This window comes from Rhopalosiphum padi, chromosome 3, assembly GCF_020882245.1.
Source record: "Rhopalosiphum padi isolate XX-2018 chromosome 3, ASM2088224v1, whole genome shotgun sequence".
Lineage (NCBI taxonomy): Eukaryota > Metazoa > Arthropoda > Insecta > Hemiptera > Aphididae > Rhopalosiphum > Rhopalosiphum padi.
In genome coordinates, this window is record NC_083599.1 from 9,420,487 (window position 1) to 9,427,476 (window position 6,990).

General features: G+C 24.0%; 1 long non-coding RNA gene across 1 annotated transcript; it reads left to right on the plus strand.

Moving 5' to 3' along the window:
• The first annotated feature begins 850 nt into the window (after window positions 1–850).
• Window positions 851–2,272, plus strand: LOC132926635 (uncharacterized). Its single transcript, XR_009661487.1, has 2 exons — window positions 851–965; window positions 2,206–2,272. It is a non-coding gene; the product is annotated as an uncharacterized LOC132926635 (long non-coding RNA).
• Window positions 2,273–6,990: the final 4,718 nt, after the last annotated feature.

Below are 6,990 nucleotides of genomic sequence, written 5' to 3' on the forward strand. Positions count from 1 at the left end.
TGTTCATGCTACTGTCTGATTTTTTAACAGCAAATTTACTACTGAGTCAGTACCGACATTTCATTGTTTCCGTCAACGTTTTTTTCTTTCTTTTTTATTGAACATTATCCAATAATAACAATGAATTCTTTGGTAAGTAATTACAAATATTTGCGGTAAAATAGAACGTGTTTTGTCGTTATTCGTAATGCTGTCGGATAACAAGACCTGCTTGTTGTGTTAGTTGTTTACACCGTATACGACATGTGTCCATGCCCTCCACATGCCAACGGCGGATTTTTTTGTTACCTTCTGCTTCATCAATCGTGATTCTCGCCGTATTTTCCGTCTTAAATTTAGTATTTCATGGCGTTGGATTCTACCCGGCTTGTCAACACTTTCGATTTCATTCTTGTAAACGCTTGTTTATTTCATATAATATGTAGTATATAGTATAAAAAAATTATGATTAACTGGTACCATGGCGTCTTGTCTTATAGAAAGTCATTATGTTTATAGCCCTAAAAGTGGTGATAGTCGTCTATATACCTGAAATGTACAACCATCATTGACCTACCTGTATACAGTTGAAAATTATTATCATTTACATTGATTATATTTAGCACGATAAGTCAACTAGCTTTTGACGACAAGTAGATTTTATTAGTTCGTAATCATCTGATCCATACAAATTAATTTATTATATATTGTGCGCAATACAGTATCTTGACATTATGTTTATATCGTTTAACATTCATAAAATCTGTATGCAAAATTAGAATGTTCGATTATGAATTATTTTGATACAAAATGTAATTTTGTTAATTTTTAAACCCCAATTAATAATTTAAAATGTTTATTGTATTTAGGTATCTTCTGACCATATTAACCTGAAAGTTCTTGGCCAAGATAATACAGTCATACAATTCAAAATTAAAAAAATTACTCAATTAAGAAAATTGATGAATGCATACTGTGAAAAAATTGTAAGTATAAATATTATTAATAAGTATTTCATTCCAATTGTAACACTTATAGTTCCACTGACTAAATTTAAGATTAAATTACCTCAAAATATTTTAATTTAAAAACTATTTGTGTATGGAATATATTTTATCAAGAATTCACTAACATTTTTAAATTATTTACTTTGAAAAAAAAAAAATACTGTCTAAACCTTTGAAATAATGAAATGAATCGTCCGGTTGCCGACCACTAATCCCACTAGACCACTGAACTGAATATTTTTCCCAACCCGGGTTATAAATATGTATCTTATAATCTGATTATAATCTGATTAAACTGTTAGTTGTTAGCTCACTGGAAATTTTTTTTAGCTATGTTAAATATACAAAACAATTACCCTTGCTACAGATTAAAATTTTCAATAAATAGTGAAAAAAGTAGCCTCTTATTAAATTAATTTGTGTTCAAGTAGGTCTATTAAATTATTTTGAAAGTATTTTTAATACCTTTTTGTATGTATTGTATATTTTAATATAAAATATTATTATATTAGATTGTTTTTTGGTAATTATTATATTATTTTATTTATTGTTCAAATTAAATTATTAAACATTAATTTGAACACTTATTTATTTTCTGTTTAATTAAAAACCGTTATATAACCCAAAATGATTAAAGTAATTTGCTTTGTTCAGAATAATCGTTTGTTGGTATATATTAAATTGTCTGCATATCTTATTTGCTTTTAAGAGAAGTAAGGACCCCATATCTACATTTTTGTGTAAGCACAATTAATAGTTGACAAAATATGTATAACATTGTAACAGCTAAAAAGTCTATGGAAAATTTACATTTAGTTTTGTTGGTTTTAATATTAGCTATGATTGACATATTATTAAAGGTAACAACATTGTCTGTGTTTTGTTGAAATAGTTCTTTTTATTATTTTAAATTTTTGTAATATTTTACATGCTTATAACTTAATTTAAAATCAAAATATCAGAGTTAAGTTTAATAATATGTCTATTCACTAATACTATGACAATGTGGGTGTGGCGTTCTTTTAAATTATGTACTATTACACAAAAAATTGTTTGTATATGATGTAAATTGATGATGAATTTTCATATTTAAAAACATTTTGTAATTGTGATTTTAAATGTTAATATGTATATGGCTAGTATTAACTAAGTTTATGTGCTGGTTTGTTTACATTAATAATTTAAATATTTTTAATATAATCATAATTGAACATTTCAGGGTCTTTCTTACAACTCGGTAAGATTTCGATTTGATGGACAATCGGTTAACGCGAATGATACGCCAATTTCTTTAAATCTTGAAGAAGGGGATACCATCGAAGTTTTCCAACAGCAGACTGGTGGTTGCCATTTTTTAAATGTGTAAAATGCTGTTATAATAGTATTGTGAATATTAAAATTCAATATGGTTCTTTAAAAGAGTTCTATAGTTTTACATTTAGATTTAAGAAAATAAATTAAATACGAATCTCATACTGTAAGAATGTTTTTATTAACTTTATTTTTGTAAATTGTGAACTTATGGGTTTACGCATGAAACTGTTCAACGAGGCCCTTATATTTTTCAAAAAATAAACAATAATACTTTTAATATTAGTTAAAATATAGTAAATTATTATAATTAATATATATTATTATTATTATATTAATTAATATATTTAAATCATACGTTTTCCAGCATATACATGAGAACTTAACGATACATAGTTTTTATTTCTGTGTAAACGATATCACAAAAACGAATATAAAATCGAATAAAATTAAAAAATATTTATTGTCAATATAATTATTTCCATATCGGGTTATTTATGATTATGAACTATTATGCATAGCTGAGTTAGCAGATGGTGAAGTATACCTACTGTCGTTGTACGTCGGGTAAATAGGATGGACACCAAATATCGAGTTAGATACTTCTATATTTTATGAGTGTAGCACTTGTCAGATGTAACTACTAGTTAACCATATTTTTACAAAAAAAACATGGTTTCATACTTTAAGTAATACAGTTTATTAAAGTTAAGACTTCGATTTTTGATATTGTATTTCAACTGTCCAATATTTCATGGCAAATTAACAATTTTTTTTTTTACTTTTTTATTGTTTAATTATTTAACTAACTAATGGGTACTATAAACCCTTTCAATAAACCGTATTACTTCAAGTCACGTCTTCTTAACAAAATATATTTTAGGTATAGATACCAATTAAATTTAGCACAATATACCTACTGATAATTATTAGTTTAAATTATAATTTAAATGGATTTTAAAAATAAAATAAAAATGTCTCAAATGTTTTAGTTTTCATAAAAAAAAATGTATTGTAACTAATAGGTTGTTTTATTTAAGATGTCAATTTAAATTTTTTAGAACATTTAGAGTTTCTGATAAGGATTATTACTATTAAAAAAAAAATATATTAAATGTATAGTAAGATTTAAATAACCATAGTGAAATTATAACAAAATAATATTTTATACTTTGGTATTTTTAGTTATGGTACTTCTAATATCTTATTTATTGACTGTTCATCTGTTCCAAAATGTGATAGGTACTTAAAGGTACTGTAATATTGCTCTAATTAATCTTTTTATAGAATCAATTGAAACTTCATTTACCATTATATCTATAATACCAAACAACAATTTTGTGTACCCATAACAATAGGTTGGTACAAAATCATAATTGATGGGTGGTTAAACATGTTTTAAGTTTAAGATTCCAAATAAGCAACATGATGTATAATGTTATTAATTATTCTACAACATGTACTATGCAGGGGTGTTCCCATAGGGTATACTACATATACGCCGTATACTCTCAAGATTTTTTTTCAATATTATGGGTAACTGCGTATACCCATAAATCCATAATACATGCGTATTTGATGATATAGTATACTCTCAAAAAAATTCATGGGAACACCACTGGTACTATGTAACATACTAATATTTATATTGCTTTTAGAAAAGTGTAAATCTCTATTTTGAATTTATATTATTGATAATGATTTACTATTTTTATGAAAAACTAAAAACAAATCTTGCAGAAAACACAATTTATAGAAATAAAAGTAATAAGTAGTCGATATTGTCCAATACATTTGGTTCTCTATGTATATGTCTATTCAATGAACACATTTTATACCTACCCATTATAATATAATAAACCGATCAAAAATACATTTAATTCTATAAAAACTTTAAAGTTTAGTACTTCTGTTTTATTTGTATATGCTACTTAAAAGAAGATACAATTTTTGCTAGTTAAGAAAATTAGTTGATATACAAAATTAATTTGATTATGACCCGAATATAAGTTTTCTTATAAGTTATCACTATAATAATACTGTAATCGGTAAAAAAACAAGGAAAAAAAGATTAAGTGAAAAACGTTAATTTTGGTAAAAAGTTATTAAAATAATTGTCGTCATAAATAAAATTATTTTTAAATTACATATAAATTCGAAAGCACACTTGTTGAAATAAATATTTATACTAATTTTTTTAATATTTAAGTTATATATATATATTTTATTAGAAGTAAGGCTTCAACATCACAGGTCATTAGCCAAAAGTTATATTTGTATACCTATAAAATGATATGCATGGGTTGCGTCGGTTGCGATAAACCAAATTTATCGTTAAAAATGTAATTGTATTTTATACTTAGGTACCTACGTAGTTTTCATGAGTGAAGTCGCAACGATAATAATAATAATATAGAGAACAGACACCTATTACTTATTGAGTATAATAAAAGTTTAAATTATGACTTTGTTGGATGTTATGATAAGATTATGGATATAAACTATAGGTTCTACTATATTTTGTAAAACATTAGGCGTCAGTTACGTCTTGATCGTTCGACGTGAATATGTGATACTTTACAATTTAATAATTAACTAAAAATAATTGACCTTTTTATAATATATTTATACTTAATTAATACCTATTTGAAATTTAAAAGTTAACTGCATTTAACATTTTTTGTCGTATCGTATACTGTTCGATATGATATCTATATAATTTATTTTTATTATTATTTATTTATTCAAATGTATATTTTTATTTATAAAATGTCGTTTTTTTTTCCTATGTTCAATAATACAAAAGTATTGCAAATACAAATTAACAATTTTTATTTATAAGTATTTTTACATTTTTTTTAGAGGACAACATTGGTAAGCCATACATTAGTAAACAATATGATCTACAATATTTTCATACAACATTCACATTATATTTTCAGCCCACCGGGTACCTACTCATACTATATTGCAGTCTATATTTAATATACACAACACACAACCATGTACCTACTATGGTTTATGCAACTATGCAAGTAGTTACAACATTTAGTCTCCACTTCTTCAATTTTAACACTTAGCATATTTTCCTATGTGAATGTGATAAGAAGATATATAATTTTTGTTAATTAAGAAAATTAGTAGATGTACAAAATTAATTTGTTTATGACCCAAATGTGTATGTTTTCTTATAAGTTGTTACTACCTGTAATAATATACAAGACTGGGCAAGTTAATTATTTTTTTTAAACTCGTTAAGTTCAGTTATTTTAACATAACAAAATTAAGTTAAGGTAAAAGTTATTCATATTTTTTTCGTTATATCGTTAAGTTAAAAATTAATTTTGTGGAAAAAAAGTAACAACTTAGTTTAGAGTTAAAATTTTCTAATTTGCAATTATAAAAAATTCCAGAGGCATAATATTATTTATTAGCTAGTTTTTCTTTGTACTCAAGAAAATTATTGCCGAAATTTAAAATGAAATCTACATTAAAGTACCAGCAAGCTATCAAAAAACCAACTTTTCTAAAATAAATCCTAAAATTTTGAATTGTTCTTGCATTTTGCCTCGTACAAAAATTAACTTAATTAAGATAGGTACTTTTGAATAAAATTATCTTGAAAGTTGAAGTTAACACATTGATGTAAAAAAAAGTAATTTATTAAGTTAAAAGTTAATTTGAAAAAAAGTAATGATTTAAATAGCTTAACGTTTTAACTTAATTTTAACTTTTAATTAATTAATGCCCAGCCTTGATAATATAAAAAAAATTACAAAAACATATGAACAATTTTTATTTATAATGACTTTAATTTCTTTCCAATTATTTTTTTTCAGACTGCATTTATAAGGCATTGATATTGTTTTCAGGTGAGTAGTTATAAGTTTATAATATCAACAATTTTTATAGACCTGTTTGTTAAAATTATGAGTTATCAGTTCAAATTGTGTACTAATATAGATAAACAATTTTATAATGGTTAAATCAAATTCATAAATTAGTATTAAATTTACGCTTTAGACAAATCAATGATTTACTTAAAAATAAATTGACATGTAATGTATTATAATTTTTATGGATAAAATTGGATTTTTAAACTACTGTTATGTTACAAAATTTAGTGAGTTTTTAATGAAAATAATCTATACATTAAAATTATGATGAGAGTTTTGTAATTCAATAAATGTTTGCGTTTGGTATCAGTTTTTTTTTTGTCTATTATTAATAATTTACAGTCATAATGAACTTTATATTTAACTTTTTATTAATTTTTATCATATCTTTTATGACTTTATGAGTAAATATTTTAATTGAATTAAAGAAAAAAGCAATTTTATCATTTTATGTTAATGTTATACCTATCACAGTTCATACAATATTATATGCATAAGAAAATATTTATAAAAATTATACTGTTTAAACAAGTAAAGTGTAGGGCCCATTAAATTATTAATGTGCAAAATGTGGCACCTGATATAACCACTGTATCAACATCAATACTAATTTATACGTTACAAAAAATATTCCTTATTCATGAATTATGTGATGCTCCGTGTGTATGGATGAATATAATGAAATAATGTGTATTTATAATTTAAAAAATAACTATTACAGATGATAGTATTATTGGATATGATATCTTTCTACAGTCTAACACAGTTTGGCAAGTAAACAAATTAGGTAAGTACGT